General features: G+C 39.2%; 1 pseudogene; it reads left to right on the forward strand.

The window, feature by feature from the left end:
- Positions 1-9,262, forward strand: part of LOC140515715 (E3 ubiquitin-protein ligase DTX3L pseudogene) — a 69,723-nt pseudogene extending 60,461 nt beyond the window's left edge.
- Positions 9,263-17,878: the final 8,616 nt, after the last annotated feature.

Here is a 17,878-nt window from a genome sequence, read left to right on the forward strand (position 1 = left end):
TTCCCTAAATTTGCTTATGGTATCACCTTTTATGTCTAAATGCTCTAATATGTGGTCAGTTTTTTGTAGGTGCCATGTGTTGCTGAGAAAAAAGGTATATTCCTTCTTATTCCCATTTACTTTTCACCTCCCAAGTCTTTGCTACAATTATAGTTAACTTAGTAATTTTTATGCAGTTTCATTAATATATCATAAGTCATCTTATAAAAAGTTTCCTGTAAGGAGGGAATTGAATAATTGAATTCAATTGAATTGGAATTAAATTAAGTAGTATTTAATTTTGGAGTTTTAAAATATTAAACAGTTAAAATAAAGATTGTAAAGTAAAAACTTGAATAAAAATTTTGAGAAAACAAGTTTAAATGACTATGTATATAATTTGGAATGTTTTAAGAGTTCTGCTTTCTATAGCATTTGAAATACTTAGTTTGTATTTGAATGTCTTACATATATCCATGTAACGATAATCCTTTAGCTTGTTAACAATATTTATGTCAGGTACAGAGTATAAATAAAGATAGATATGCATGGGATATTTATAACCTAAATTCTCTGAAATTTTAAGTGAACTACGGGCTCCTAATTTTCTGTTCCTCTTATAGCTCTGATACTGATTAAGGCAGAACCCCGAGAGTCCATCTGGTTTCTAACACATGCACTAGTTGTTAGAGAAGTAAACTTTGTGGCTAGTATTGAAATCTTGTATTGAGATCTGTTTTGTAGAGGATTCTAGCAGAAACATCTCCACTGAAGTGGTTCCCCTGAGGACATGATATTTTCCAGACTGCCCCAAAAAGAGATGTGCCAGGGACAGGATGACAGCATGGGACGTCTGAGATCCAAGATGAAATGTGTTGATTGAATGGCTATTGGGAAGAGCTATTGCAGGGAGACTTAAGATTTGTTCATATTGATGTCCATTATTATACCCTTTTGTCTTTTATTTCCTCTGTTAACGAAGTTCTCTTGACTTTCTTGATGTTGTGTGATTTCCCCTCTGGGTAAATCCCTCCTTTTGAACATTCTCACTATGGTTTGTACTGTGCTTTGTTTATGGTTCTGATTTCACATTTTTATTAATTTATTTTAAACTTAAATATACAATAAGAAAAGAAAAAGAAACATTACAAACTTTTAACTTATATACAAAGAAAAAGACAAAAAGTATTGCTATGTGTACAGCAGAATGTGAAGATTCAAAATAAATACCTATAAGTTTCCATTTCAAGAAAGCCATTATAATAAACACTACACATTGTGTTCTAAGCTGTCCGTCTTGGCTTTGCTTCCTTGTAAGTTTTGTCTTTGCTATGCATTTTTTACTTTGCTCTTTTTTTCTCCCTTCCTCTCCCAAGAAGGCTACAATTAAGTGTGGGGACACACACACACACACACACACACACACACACACACACACACACACATGCATACATACATATAGTTAGATACCTATTATCATACTTGTATATAGACATATACATTCCTATGTATCTGTGTAAGACCATATTATACTTGTTTGTCCTCTGCTTCTCTGAGGGTGGATAATATCTTCCCTCATAGATCTAAGTCTTTCCATATTTTTCTAAGTCCACCAACTCATTGTTTCCTATGCCACAGTAATCTAACTGTATACTGTCTGGGTATTTTAAATAGTCTAAAAGCAATATTGATTAATATGGCTGACATATAGTGTATTTTCTTTTTTTTCTCTTTTGATTAAATCCATTTTTGCTTTAACTTTGTCTGCAATCATGATTACTGCCCTTGCTTTTTTCCCCTAATATATTGTACTCCTGATCTTTATTTTTATGTTTTTATGTATCTCCTATCTCCTATCCCTCCTGACTCTTCTACTGCTACCTTGCCCCCTCCTATTACTTAACCTTACCTCCTACCAAAGATCCCTCCCTCATCCTCTCCCCCAACCCTGAAAATCCCTCTCTTATTATCCTCCCCCACTTCTCAGTCACCTTTGCCTTTTATTTCTTTCTGAATTTAGAAGACTTACACACACACACACACACACACACACACACATTTATGTATTTCCATCTTTAACCCATTACTACTGAGTGTAGGGTTACAGAACTACCAGTCCTCTTCTTCCATCTTAATTCTTCTGTGTCAGTTTTTCCTCTCCCACCTCACTTGTATAAGATAATTGCTATTTTTACCTTTTCCCTAATGGTTTACTCATCTCTACCCTAATTTTTCTCCCTAACTACCCAATTACTAATAACAATCTTAGACATACAATTTACATTTCCTCATATAAAAAGTGAACAGTTTGTCCTTAGTGAGTCCCTTGTAATTAGTCCTTGATGTTTACCCTATATTTCTCTTGAATCTTGTATGTCAAATTTTCTATTGATTTCAAGTCTTTTTGCAACAATATCCTGAAATATCCCGAAAGTGTGGCTATTTGTTAAATGTCCATTTTTCCCCACTCAGGATTATGCTTAACTTTTCTGGGTATGATATTTTCATCCACAACTGCAGTTATTTTGCTTTTTGATAATATAGTATTTCAAGACCTGAGGTCTTTTGCTATTACTGCTGCTAGGTCTTGTGTGATTCTCATTCTGGTTCCACCATATTTGAATTGTTTTGTTTTTCTTGTTGCTCATAATATTTTCTCTTTGAGTGGGAGCTTTTGGAATCTAGCTATGATATTCCTGTAGGTTTTCCTCATAGGATCTCTCTGAGGTGGTGATAGATGGATTTTTTTCTATTTCTACTTTCCCCTTTTATTCTAATACTTCAGGACAATTTTCTTTAATTATTTCTTGTAATATTGTGTCAAGATTCTTTTTGTGATCCTAGCTTTCAAGTAGTCCAATTATTCTTATGTTTTCTCTTCTTGATCTGTTCTCTAGATCAGTTGTTTTTCTTATGAGATGTTTCATTTTCTCTTCTATTTTTTCATTCTTTATAGTTTATTTTGTTATTTCTTGGTCTCATAACTTTGCTGGTTTTGCCTTGCCCAATTCTAATTTTCAAGGAGTCTTTTTCTTAAGATTCTGGATCTCCTTTTCTAGCTGGTTGGCTTTCTTTTCATAATCTTATTTGGTCTTTGATTGTCCTTATTTTTTGAAAGGTTTTCCTCAATCTTTCTTGTTTGATTTTTAGTCTTTTTTTTAAGTTTTTCTATAAATTCTTTTTGGGCAAGTGACCATTTCATGTTACTGTTTGGGGTAAGAGAGGCTTTTTTTTTTTTTTTGCTTCAATATCCTCTGAAGAGGAACCCTGATCTTCTCTGTTCCCATAGTAACTTTCTATAGTTAGGTTCTTTCTCCTTAGCCTGCTCATTTTTTTTATTTGTAGAAGCTTGTTATTGTAATCACTTCTAGTCCTGGGGTATGTTGGATGGTACCTCTGGCCTTAGATCCTCCTTCAGTTCTCCCCTCTGCCTGGATCCAAAACCAAGAATTCTGCCCTTCTATAAGTGTTCCCACCCTGCTGCTTCTAAATTCACCAGGTATATGCTGGTTCCTTCTTGCCCAGGGCCACATCTCAGCAGCACCACTGGGCCTGTTTCCCTTATCAGCAAAGGTTGTATCAATTTTCCCCTGCCCATAAACTCCCCACACTGTCCAGAGAGGTGAAAATTCCTGTGACTGGGTCTGAGGCTACCTCACAACTCAGCTAGGCCCAGGGTTTGTCACTTGTTTGAGTGGAACTAGCCTGGAGATGTTTACACTTCACAGGGACCAAATCTCAGATCTTCTCTTGTCCCATGAGAATGGCTCTTCGGCTCTAACTCTTGTTCATTTTTACCACTCTACATTCACCCAAAGGTGATATTTTGTCTTATTTATGGAGGAAATCTGGAGAGCTTGAAATTTCCTGACCTACTCTGACATCTTCCAAGAATCCTCTCCTTGATCTCATTTTCTAATTGGAATTACCCTGTATCAATCTTGAGACATAAAATGCCCTAAGTCTCTTGTTAGCTTTCTGTCTGTTGACCTTTATCTTTCTAAAGTGTTTCTTTCTCTTGACTTCAGAGACCCTTCACAGGTAGTGAACATTATCCATAGGAATGTTTTACCAAATATACTCTCTGTGGTCATTGGCATACCCTAGAATCATCTTTGACCACTGGGGTGGTGGTTCGAGAATGTTAAAGGGTCCCCTGAAGTTGTCTTTTTGAGTTGCCATATTTTGTAGAAACACTGGACCTGGAGTATGCAACAGGTCCTGAATGTGTCAAGGATGAAGGCCCCCTTGGTTGAAATGATTTGGTGTTTGTACCCCCAAACTGGATTTCCTCTGTATCATTGGGAGTCAAGACAGGCACCAGAGTGAGAAATTTGTTTCTTCACCTGGAACACTTGGAGATGAGCAGACCATCACATCTTCATGGTCTAGCAATTTCCAAGGGCAAAGAAGGCTGTCGTTTTACTTATTTATGCTTTTTCTTCCTCTTTTCCCCTTCCCTGTGACTTCCCCTTTTCCCAGTACCTTAAATAACAAAACTTTCCCAGCACTCCTGGGCTCCTTAGAATAGGAAGTCCCCATATACATGTGCCTTTTTCTTGTAATAACTCCAATTGCCACATGTCTCATGGACTTGTGATATTGTTTTTGGTTAACACTGTACATAATATGCTGATGTTTTTTTCCTTCTGGTTCTGTTAATATCTCACTTGCTCATTTGCTATTGTCTATCGATTTGATTTTCTCCCTTTTTAATCAGATTAGGTAAAAGTTTATCAATTTAATTAGACTTTTCAAAGAACCAGCCTTTAGTTTTAGATATCATTTTTTTGGAGCATTTTTGTTTTCAATTTACCTGTTTCTCCTTTACTTTTATTTTAAGCTTCCTTATTCGATAGCTTTCTAATTTTTTCCAGTGAATATTCAGTTCATTATTCCTCTTATCTTCTTTGTGGTTAATGTATATTTGTAAGGATATATACCTTTTTCCTCCTTAGGACTCCTTTATCTACATCCAGGAAATTGTATATTGTTTCATCATCATCCTCATCATCATCAATTTTCTCACCATTTTTTTCAAATAATTACTTGTATTTTTTAAAATGTACTCTTTGACCTTGTCATTATTTAAGATTTCATTGTGAAGTTTCCCTTTAGTTTTCTTTCTTATGTTTGTGCTGTCTTAACCAATTACTATTTTTATTAAGTTATGGTCTGGGCAGAGAGATGGGGGGTAGAGAGCTGATAGCAATTTTTATCTCCCCTCTCTGCTTCCCAGTTTTTCCCTCCAGAGGCCAGCGAACAAACATCACAGGCCCAGATCTTCAAGTCAAGATTCCCTACCCTGCCCCGATGGCCACTGGCAACCTTGCCCACAGCCCGTTGCACGGGATCTTGGTCCGGGTGTCTGAGAGCTGCTTTGGATTGGAGAAGAAGCTGCAAAAGTATTTCCAGAACCACTTGAGGTCCGGGGGAGGCAAGTGCAAGGTCAAATCCGGTCCCCGTGAAAGCACATTCTGGGTAGAGTTTTATAAACGGCAAGCCAAGGATGGTGTGGTAGCAAAGAAAGATCACTCTTTGGTGGTCGGTGCTACACATGTGAACATCTACATAGAAGCAGATGAAGACACAGATGACAACATCACTTTGGAGACAAGCCAGCATTCCTCTCAGAATCAATCACTCCCAGAAAAAGCTCCAGATGAGAAACAACCAGATGAAGGAGGGGCTGCTAGCTCCTCTGATTCCTTGACTCAAAAGATATTTCTCCAAGTAAGAGCCCGGCTGAACTTCAAGCTTTCCAAAGAGCAAAGGGAGAAAATTCTTAGCCTCTGCCCAAATGTCAGAATCGAGGGAGGCCAGGATGAACCTGAGAAAGTGATTGGTGACTTTGAAGATATTAAAAAGATTTATCAATTCTTAAGTGAGAGGATGCTGGGAACTGACTCAGCCTCAGCAAGAGAAAGCAAGCACAATGACTCCAACCCAAAACAGAGAACAGAAGAGGAGTCAACCCTTATCTCAGTTCCTTTACGTTTGTATGAATATTTCAAATATTTCTTTGCTGAAACTCTGGACAGAATAGAAAGTGAGTATCAAGTCCGTATTAAAAGTACTGTGTCACATCCTACAGGCAATGTGAGTTTAGACTTTGAGACAAGTAAGTCATGGGACAGGAGAGCAGCTCAAGAAGCTTTTGCCAGAGAGTTTCAGAGGGAAGTAAAGAATGTGAGCTACAAAGATGTTCATTTCACAGATAATAAGCTGGTCCTTGCAGTCCAGAAAATACTGAGTAGCGTGTTTAAAGGTCTCCGTATTAAAGCTGAAGGAAAAGTCTTGATGCTGTGTGGAAGCCCACAAGATATGTTAGGAGCTCAACATTTCATTGAAACAAACTTCTCCCGCAAACAGCCTCTGGAAATGATACTTTCCCAAAACACGATGAAAAACGAAGTTGAGGTTGATACTGTTTATCTGCGCCTTCTGCGCCAAGAAGTCAAAGACATAGAGAAAACCTATGACACTGTGATGGAATTGGTGAACAGACCCCAAACTGGGAAAACCCTGGTTACATTTAAGCCAAAACGCAAAGACGTAGACATCTCTGCACATGCTTATGAAGATTTCATCGAGGTCTTTCAGATGCTCTTAACTGAGCTTGTCAAAGAGGTAGTTATATTGAAAACAGTAAGCCAAGAGAGAAAGTGTCGGCCTGAAAAGACCTTCTTTGAAGAGTTTGAAAGAAAGCACCCCTATGTAAACCTGGAGTGGTATGAGCAAGAACTGGCACTGACTGGTTTGCCCAAGTACCTGGCAAAAGCAATGAAATATGTTAAGAGACATTTTATTATTGAAGGGCCTGCTCAGCAAAGACAAATTCCAGCTCTCTCCTTTGGAGAAATCTGGTATAGAGACCCCAAATCCCCCTTGGTCATAAATGATGCTGATTTCAAGACAGCTTTCCCTAACTTGGATGGATTGCCTAGCTGTGGGGACTTAGGAATAGAGGAGGAAGAGGAGGATGAGTGTGCCATCTGTCTGGACGTCATTCAGGAGAAAGAGGTCCTCTCCAAGTGCAAGCATGAGTTCTGTGCCCCTTGTATCAGAGAGGCCATGAAACATCGGCTAGTGTGCCCTGTGTGCCAGACTTCCTATCAAGTTGTGAAAGGGAATCAGCCAGATGGAACAATGACAACCTCTTACAGAACATCTTCACTTCCAGGTTATAATTCCTGTGGCACTATTGTGATTCATTATGACATGCAGGGAGGCATACAGACCCAACATCATCCCCACCCAGGAAGACCCTACGAAGGAACAAGACGGGTGGCATACTTGCCAAATAATGAAGAAGGACGGCAGGTTCTGAATCTCCTCAGAAGAGCTTTTGACCAAAGGCTGATTTTCACAGTAGGACAGTCTCGGACATCAGGAATCAATGATGTGATCACTTGGAATGATATTCACCACAAAACTCTGCAGTTCGGTGGGCCAGAAAACTTTGGCTACCCTGATCCCAACTATCTTCAGCGAGTCAAGCAGGACCTGAAGGCTAAAGGAATTGAGTAAGAGTGCTGACATCAAGGATTCCTTGAGAGCTGGGCACCTAAAAGCTGTAGGTGTGCAAAGGAATCAAAGCAGTCATGAAGATACATGTGTGTGTAGGTACAATTTAGAGAAAAATAAAAGGATTTGAGAAGAACTTAGTTTATTTAGGGGTGAACCTGTAATCTGCTAACCAGTCTAATTTTTTGGAGATTTTACTTCTTATTAGACAAACAGTCTGATAGGAATATAAAAGTTGCTCTAGTGAGAACCCAAAGTGTATCTGTAAGTGCTTTCCTGCCTGTCTCCATTTTGCTCTCACTAGAGATGCTGGAGTTATGGAACCTTCCATTTGTACCACTTATACAAGGTGATGCCTGAACCTCAGATCAATTCACATTATTTGTGCTAACCAATTAGTGTCCTCAGAATTCACCAGAACTTGATCTCTTCTAACTGGAATGGTAGCCAGGAACATTAAAAAGATTGGAAGACATCCTGAAGAAGATTAGTCTCTAAAAACATGAGTTCTTCACTTCAAAAAGAAACTATCTTTCCTTGGGCCTCTGGCAAATTTAATGTAAATCAAGGAGTGGGGCAAGATATTTCTGTCTTCAGTCAAGTCCAGTGACTTCCAATCACTTCCAACCACTTTTGACATCAAGGATTCCTTGAGAGCTGGGCACTAAAAGCTGTAGGTATGCAAAAGAATCAAAGCAGTCATTAAAATATGTGTGTGTAGGCACCATTTAGAGAAAAATAAAAGAATTTGAGAAGAACTTGGTTTATTTAGGGGTGAATGGAATAACCTGTAATCTGCTAACCAGTCTAATTTTTTGGAGTTTTTAACTTTTTATTAAATAAACTGAGAGCCTAGTAGAAATGAAAAAGTTGCTCTAGTGAGAACCCAAAGTGTATCTCTAAGTGCTTTTCTGCCTATCTCCATTTTGCTGTCACCAGGGATGCTGGAGTTATGGAACCTTCCATTGTACCACTTATACAAGGTGATGCCTGAACCTCAGATCAATTCACATTATTTGTGCTAAGCAGTTAGTGACCTCAGAACTCAACAGTGCTAGTTCCTTTCTAACTGGAATAGTAGCCAGGAACATTAAAAAGATTAGAAGACATCTTGAAGATTAGTCTCCAAATACTTGCCTGAGTCCTTCACCTCCAAAAGAAATTGTCTATTCTTGGGGCTCTGGCAAATTTAATATAAATTGAGGAGTGGGGAAACTTATTTCTGCTTTCAGTCAAGTCCAGTGACTTCCAGTCACTTTCAGGAACAAATAGAAAAGCCTCTGTTTGATCTTCAAAGCTCTTCATAGCCTTGCTCCTCCCTTTACTCCCCCACTCTGTACTCTGTGATCCAGTGATAAAGACTTCAACCTTGATGTTTCCTGTACAAGAAGCTTCATCTTTCAGTATTTGGATTCGGATTTTCACTGGATATCCACAGTACCTGGAAATCTTTTCCTCTTCGTTTCCACCCACTAGCATCCCTGACTTCTTTCAAGTCCTACTTAAAATCCCACCTTCTACCTGAAGCCTTTCCCAAACCCCTTAATGGTAGTGCTTTTCCTGCATGGATTTTCTCCAATTTGTCCTGTATGTAACTTGTTTGTATATAGTTGTTTGCATATTGTCTTCCCCATTAGACTATGAGTCACTTGAGAGTGGAGACTGTTTTTTTGCCTTTTTTTGTATCCGTAGTCCTTAGCATATTGCCTACAATATAGTAGGTACTTAATAAATACTTGTTGACTGACTGACTGACCATTGGCAAGCTCATTGTTTCCAGTGTTTCATCAGTGTTTCCAGGTTAATAGGCAACTGGCATTGACTTGTGTGCTGCCCTGCTTCTCTACATTATTAGCTAACCTTTTATGGTGCACGTTGTGGCAATTGGTCTGTGTCTAGTCTTAATGAGACCATATTCAAACCCAAATATTTTCTGACTTTTAGCCTCCATAAAATTGTATTCTCTCAATTTGCCATTATTCAAGGTGTCCACTTACAGGTGTAGTTGTGGGGAAACACATGAAATGCCCATTCATCTCTGAATGAGTTCACTGTTTGTATTTTCTACAGAAATATTCATTAGGAGTTTAAATACTGGATTCTGCAGTGTTGCTTGGAGAATGAAAGAGAACCTGTTACACAGAGAGGTTCCTTTCCCAGTTACAAATAGCTTATTGGTGATAGTGTAACACTGTGCCCTAGTGTTAAGTATTGGAGCACAAGTGCTCTTTAATTGGTTCTTCTCTGCCTCTATGCTTATGTTAGGGAAGACATGATTTAATGGCTGTGTCACATACTACTAATAAAGCTGAGACTGTGTAATGATCAGAAAAATGTTACAGTTTTGTGAAAATATCAACTATTTCTGTGTTTTTATATGTGTTTGTAATATCTCTATGTCCTAAACTAAATGGTCAATTTTTATAAAAGTTTCATGTGCTTCTGTGAAATGTGTATATTCTTTCCCAGTCCCATTTATAAGATGCCAGAAGTCTTCTGATCTAGTTTCTCCAGCAATTTATTCAATTCCTTATGTTCCTTTTTGTTTATTTTTCTATTAAGAGCATTCCAAACTTAGAGATATTGATGATTTAGTATGTAAACAGGTTTCATCTATACTGTTATCTTTTCATAATGTGCAAAGTAGTAATTCACTCATGTGAGCCAGGAGGATGCTTGCATCTCTGTGGAGAATGCAGGAGTCAAAATTATCGAGCACCCAATCACAGGATAAAGGCTGGGAAGGCATAATGAATTAAGGTGGATGCTTTGGTGGAATAAACAGCTTTAAATTTCCTGGGGATGTCTAGGAATGATAGTAGATGAATCACAGGGACACTTACATTTGGAGATTAACTTTACCTTCTTTTCTTAAATCAGTAATACTACATGGGCACTTCTCTTTTTGGTAAGTCCTTATTTCTCAAAATCTTCAATTATATATGGTATTCCTTCAATTTGAATTTGGACAGAGGGTATTGCTTAATGCATGGCTACGGTTTATCCTTGGAATAACTGATAATAACAGGCTCAGTTCCTTTTATCAAGCCAGAATCATTCCTAGTCCAAACCTAAAAGATAGACATTTCCTTTATATAGGATTGATTTTCCAGTATAAGGTGAAACTGACCCTTTCACTCATCCTGTTCCTGAATCTGAAGCCACATAGTACCTAAATTAGCCTTTTCTTACTGGAGTTACAAAAACACCTCCTGTGGGGCATAAAATATACAGTATATATATATATATATATATATATATATATATATATATATATATATATATATATATATATATATATATATATAATTTACACAAATGGATTCTTCCCAAAAGATTAATGAGCAAACCAATGACATCAAAAAACTATGATTTTCAATTAAAGGTACTCAAGGTACAGAGGTTTTAGAGAGACAGGGAGAGCTTTTAACTATCTTACCTCTTCTTATATTTTCTTCCATTTTTCTTCTTTCTGACTATTGAAATAATTTTTTTAAATTTGTCGGATGCATAGTACCCATTTCCAAGATACCAGAAATCCTGTTGTTTGAATACAGTCTTTCTCAAAATCCCATTGAATGCTAGTTCACCTCCTTCAGATGAACCTTCTTTTAACTATTACGGGTCTGGCTTTTTTTGTAAATATAAACATTCCACACCTGACAGAAAGATATTATCTTCTTGAGATAGAGACCTTCTAGCAACCAACAAAGCTTCCCATATTTCTCCACCATTTTAGTCAGTGGAGGTCCAGACAGGATCTTTTCAGAGCATGCACTATACATTTTCTTATTTACAATTTCAAGTCTCTAATTTCTACACAGCTTCTGAGACACTGGTTGGTAGAGTCTTGGAATAGATGCTTATAGAAAGTCAGGGTCATTCACCTGCTAGAAAGCGACCATGAATTCCCCCAGGAAGTTCACTCACCATTCCTTCAGTGCCTGAGAATTCTGTCCAGTCAGCCAGATTTTCAGGATGGAATCAATTTATATAGAGATCATTCTTGAAATAAAAGAAAATGTTTGAAGGGAGAAAAATTGTGTCATCCAGAGTATATACATATAGGCAGTCTGCTATCAGTAAATCAATATTATGCACCTACTATGTGCCAAGCACTGTGCCAAGATACAATAAAAGGCAAAAGACAATCCTTGCCCTTGAGGAGCTTATAATCAAATGGGGGAGACAACATGTGAAATGAATGTAAACAAACTATATATGGAAGAAATAGTAAATTATTAAGATGGAAAGAATTAGAATTAAGAGGGACTATGAAAGTATTCCTGTAAAAGATGGGATTTTAGTTGAGATCAAAAAGAAATCAGGGAAGTCAGTTGGTGGAGCTGAAGAAGCTCTTACATGAGGGACAGCCAGAGAAAATGCCCACAGATGGCTTGTCCTATTTGTAGAACATTTAGGAGTCCAGTGACACTGGCTCCAAGAATATATGATGGTGAGTAAGGAGTCTGGAGAGGTAGAAATTGGCTAGGACATGAAGGGCTTTGAATGCCAAGTGTAACATTTTCTAAGAGTTATTGGGGGAATTGTGACTTGGGGTGACATGATAGGACCTGATCTTTAGGAAAGTTAATTAAGTGAATCAATGGAGGATGGATTGGAGTGGGGAGAGACTTGAAATAGCAGGCCCACCAGCAGGCTACTACAACAGTACACCCATGGGCTGATGAGGGCCTGCACCAGAGAGGTGGCAGTGTCAGAGAAGAGAAGGGGGTGTATTCAAGAGATATTACACAGATGTCATTGACAGGCCTTGGCAACAGGTTGGACATGAGGTAAAAGAGATTGAGGATGTCTCTCAGATGGGAGTCTGAGGGACTTTGGAGGATGGTGCTGCCTCCTAGAGTAATAAGGTGTGTGTGTAGTGTTAAGTGGAAAGATGATGAGTTCTGTTTTAGGCATGTTAAATTTCATATATCTATGGGACATCCAGTTCAAGATGTTTGAAAGGGGGTTAAAAATGGAAGATTGGAGGTCAGTAGAGTTTGGAATAGTAAAGGAAGATTTTAGAATTATCAACTTTATGAAGGTAATTAAATCCATGGGAGCTGATGAGATGACAGTAGAGGGAGAAGAAAAGAGGGTCCAGGATAGAACCCTGAGGGACCCCAATGGTTAGAGGTTGTGATCTGGAGGAGCATCCAGGAAAGGATACTAAGAAATAGTAGACAGATAGTAGGGGAATCAGGAGAGAATGGTGTCTGAAAAACCTAGAGAAAAGAGTATCAAGGAGGAGATGAAGATCACCAATGTCAAAGGCTGCGGAGAAGTGAAGGAGAATAAGAATTGAGAAAAGGCCATTGAATTTTGCAATTAAGAGATCATTGGTAGTTTTGGAGAGAACAGTTTCAGTGGAATGGTAACTTTGGAAGCCAAAATGTAACAGGTTAAGAAGAGAGTGAGAGAAGACAAAACAGAGGCACTTTTCAAGGATTTTAGCTACAAAATCAATGGAAATATAGACAATAGCTAATGGAGATAAAAGGGTCAAGTAAGAGTTTTTTTGAGGATGGGGGAGACATGGGCCTACTTGTAGACAGCAAACAGGGAGGGTTTAAAAATAAGTGACTGAGTAGGAGTGACAGAGCACTCTTGTCAGAGGACATGGGATGGAATGACATTGCTAGAACAGGTAAAGGGTTAATCTTGGTAAGGAATAAAGCCATGTAATCCTGTGAGAAGAGTGAAGGAGATAGTGGCAGAATGAATCTGAATGATCACAGATGAGGAAGAGGGATCTCAGGTGAAAGGGTGGTGGAAGAGGGTACTGTTCAGAGGTTTGAAGAGAGATGAAAAGGTTGGAAAGACCTGCTATGGAGGGTTGGATAATGATGGGATAATGAGTTGATAGGAGCCATGATAGCATTTCCTAGCAGCCCAGTTGAGGCTGTGTAACTTTATGACTGAGTCAGAGCAGTTGTAGATCTTTCTCTACCTTCATTCAGCAGTGAATATGGAGGAGGTAAAGCAATCCTTTGTGTGACCTTGCGTCTTGGTCAGAACATATTCAGCAATGGAAGAGATCTAGGGATTTATGTGTGGTGGATAGTGTAGAGTTGAATTGGTTCAACAAGGGGTTCAAGATGGAGGGAGAGGGGAAGAAAGTATCTACTTTAGGAGTGAGGGCCTGAAAGATAACTGAGATCAAGGGATTTTAGATAGTGGTATAGACAGAGTAGGACTGTAAGCAAAGGCAGAGGGAGAAATGAAAAGCCTATAGGTTGTGGTTGCATAAGGGGGTTTTGGAATTTTTAATCATGGAAGTGGTACATTTGTGAGTGATGATAAGATCAAGGGTATGACCATGTTTGTATATGACTGAGGTATGGTAGAGTAGAAAATGAATAGGTTGAGAAACTGAGTGGTTAGGGTGATAGAGGGAGAGTCAATATTTGTGTTGAAGTCCCTTAGTATGGGGGCAGGAGTTAAAGAGGAAAAAATAATTGTGAGCCATGTACCAACCAGACCGAGGATAGAAGGGGAGTGACTTGGGTGTCTGTAGACAGCAACTACCAGGATTTTGATTGGGTGGTACATATGAATAGCATGAACCTCAAGGGAGAGAGTGACCGAGGTAGGGAGAGAATCTGGAAGTGATAATGGGAAGCAAGCAATATTTTAATTCTACAAAGGTTCGCAAAGTGGGCAATATCCCCCTTGTGGCGGGGATTGGAATGATCCGAGGGAGACAGTAGTTTGAAATGGCACAAATTTCAAAACAAAAACATTAAATGGTTAAAGAAAGTAGATTTCCAAGGGGGTAGGTGCTAAGTAATTTTTGTTTTTTAAAGGGAGCATTAGACCAAATAAGTTTGGAAACCTCTGCTACCTCAACCAGTGAACTGAGAGTGAGAGAAGGTGCATCCAGTACTAGAAAGGGTGACCAGGGAAGGTATCATCTAGGGGTAGCCAGGTTTTAGTAACAACTATATATGGAAGGAATGGGAGAGGAAATGATTTAGGATGAAGGGACATTTATTGCCTATGGAACAGCTATTCATTCCACAAGGCACTGTTGAAGGGTTGGGTGGTGGAGAGTTACTTAGGGGTGAGAGAGTTGAGGGGGATAGGAAAAAATAATTGGTTGATAGGGGATGTGGAATATGGTTTGGATGATCATCATTCTCCAGGGATTCAGAATCACTGCAATGAGAAGGGTATGACCAGGTATGAGAATATTCCTCATCGAAGGGGGTGGCACCTCTTCCCAATGGAGGCTGGAGGAAATACAGTGTGTGATTGAAAGTATACATTCAGATAGTCAGATGGGAAACCCTACTTCCCTAGTCTTCTTCCCTTTGAAAAGTGAAAATTAGGCAGGAAATGTGTACAGCAAGAGGTGAAACTCACATCTGTGCAACAAGAAACCAAGTCAGAAGTCCCATTCCCCACCAACTTTCCTCTTCCCTCAAGAGACAGGTACAGCAGGAGATGGAAGACCTGATGCAAAAAGGTAGGTTTCTCTTCTTTGCCCCAGATATTCTCCACACCTTAGTTGTGAGATCGGGCTGGCAGTAGGGGATAGATGTTCTTGAGCTTATACAGATGGAATTTGTTGCTTTGGGGCAGAAGGAAGACTCCTGACCTGGCCTCTTGCCACCTTCCTGCAGAGGATCTGCTGTGCCCAGCAATGGACAGAAGGCACAAAGCATGGGGTTAGAGGAACGTTGGGCTCCTCTTATCAACTGAAGAAGCTGGTGAAGAATGATGCCAACAGACAAGCACAATGTTACAAAACTTTTGTGAAAACTAGGTTTATTACCAGAGAAATAAACATGCATGTGGAGTCGCAGAAAGATTGCATTTTTATAAGAGCAGAAAAAAAGGAGGAGACACCAGAAATAGGTGTGGCATGGGTGGGGGGGAAGTTACAGTAAAAGTGAGAAAAAGATGACTACCACCTCAAACGCCCCCTCCCCAAAGGGTATAGCAAAAGCCTCATTCTTTTCTCTTCAGAACTGCTAGACTGAAGATACCATGGTCTGCATATCTACAAGGGTCCCACCATACAAGCCAATTTCCCAGCTTGTCACAGACTGGCTCTCCTTCAACTGGAGAGGGTGGGTTTGGTCCTTGGAATATTCAGGCTATCTCTCCTTCATGCTCTGGGTCCAGGATTTTTGGAAAATATGGCAATTCGAGAAGATAAGTTCAGGGAACCCCTTGGTTAGCAGGAAGTGGTAGACTCCCCATGGAAAGGAAAATCCTTTGGGGCAGATGAAAGTGCCTGGTCCTTTGCCACCTTCTCTCAAAGGACACAACAACCAGTATATTTAATTTTCTTCCAACTTGTTTTCCTTGTTCTTTGTGCCTTTTAATTTCCTTCATTCTGGATCCAGAAGGAGAATGTGAGGCTGGTGACCTTGCGCAGCACTCCCTCACTCAAAACAAAGTCAAGTGCAAGTCATGTCATCGTTTCTCTGATGTCATGGTCTTTTTCAAAAATGAAGGACGAACACACAACAATAAATGTAAGGAGGAAAAATAGACATCGTAAGTGACAAAGGATGTCCTAGGTCTGGGCTGGAGTCAAGGGTCAACCAGGGAATCAATGTCTCTATCTTTTTGTCTCTGAGTCCCTTAAAGTTAACATTTCTCCATTTGTGGGTCCTAGGATTATTCCAGTGAAGAGCTCAGCACTCTCCCTTTTCTGGACACATTTCATTTTGAAAAGTTCACTGTTATTTCAGAAAGGTGAGTTTCCAGAATTGAATTTGCTGAAGAAATTTATAGAGGTGGGGGCTGGGAGCATCAGTCAGGCAACTCTGGGCTGGGACCTCCTGATGGGCCAGTGAAATTATTCTACTGCACTCCTGAGACATCTTTCTTTGCAAGTGCTCCTATGCATCTGTGCCAGTAAAAAGAATATAAGAGTAGGATTCTATAAAGAAAGCAGTATAATTTGGGTCACTTTTGAACCTATGAGCAAACTGTGAGATTAATAACTTTCTTATCCAGATGTTACCGAGGAGAGACCAGAGGATAACACAGGATATGTAACTTGGTTACCTTGACAGGTCTGGTAAGTGGATGAGTTGGGAGGTAAAGTTCAAGCTTCCTGATCCTACAGGTCAGTTTGTGACCACCAAGCAATCTGGAACGTTGCCTGTCAAGCATCATTTTCCTTCCCCTGCCACATGTATATTTATTCTTGCCATGCTTGACTTCCCTAAGAATTCATGGTCCATATAGCTAGAACTATGGGCCTTTCCAAGGCCTTCTATTTGGAAGACCCTTATCAGACAATTGAGAAAATTGAGGCCACCCTGTTTTCCAAAACCTAATCGAAAGAATGTACCTGATGTGTGCATCAGGTCCCCTGCTTGGCAGACTCCAGATGCTGGCCACTGGACACTGCCATAAGTGTGCCTCTACTTCAATCTGATTTGATTCTTCTTGTTCCCATTCTCCTGCCTCCATCGAATGTAGTCAGCAGGACAATAAATTAGAAGTAGTTGGGATGCCAGACACCTGGGATGATTTGCAGGGCTGCCCATCAGTCCATCTTTCCAACTCTTTTCCTCTTAGTCCCAGTCAGTCTTGCCTTATCTTTTCATCTACCTCCCAGTGGCATCACATCCTTCTGCACTTCTTATTCCTAGGATTGTAATGTCCTGGAAGATTTGAGAAGTTCCCCTCTTTTTTCAAATTTCCTCATGTAAATATCCCTCTTCCTTTTCAAAAATCAGTCTCTTCAATTCCTTTTTCTTTGGGGAGAAATGGATGAAGGTCGCCATTGGGGGTGGTGTTTGGCTTTGCCTATGAGCTCTGCTATAATGTAATGGATAGATCCCGTTCTTGTGCTCCCAGCATGCCAGGACTGCTCCTTTGAGGAATAATCACAATTCAGGATTAATCACGAACAACAGCATGAAAGCCACAATAATATCTTCAACTACAAAAACAGAAAAGAACTATAATAAATATCATTTATGGAGTACAGTATATATAGTTATCTCCTTTGACCCAGCAGCAGACTTCTGATTTTGATGCTCTTTGTAGTTTATTTGGCAGAAGAATTAAGTGATGCTAAGACATGAAATGGGACTTTGCCAGGATGACACATCTTATACGTGGCTTAGGTGGGATTCCTGGTTGGGTTTTCTTGTTTCCATGTCTAAGCCGCTAAGAGTCTACAACCACTTTTCTCCCTGTGGTTCATTACTTGTTTTTCTTTTCATTTATTTCCATTTATTATATTTTTTAAAGTTTGAATTATAAATTCTCTCCTTCCCACTTTTTCCTCATATTGTGATCAAAGGAAACATGATAGCAATTGCACTTGTGAAATCATGCACAATACATTTCTATATTAGTCACATTTCAAAAATAAAGTCAAAATATTATGATT

This window comes from Notamacropus eugenii, chromosome X (genome assembly GCF_028372415.1).
Source record: "Notamacropus eugenii isolate mMacEug1 chromosome X, mMacEug1.pri_v2, whole genome shotgun sequence".
Classification (NCBI taxonomy): domain Eukaryota; kingdom Metazoa; phylum Chordata; class Mammalia; order Diprotodontia; family Macropodidae; genus Notamacropus; species Notamacropus eugenii.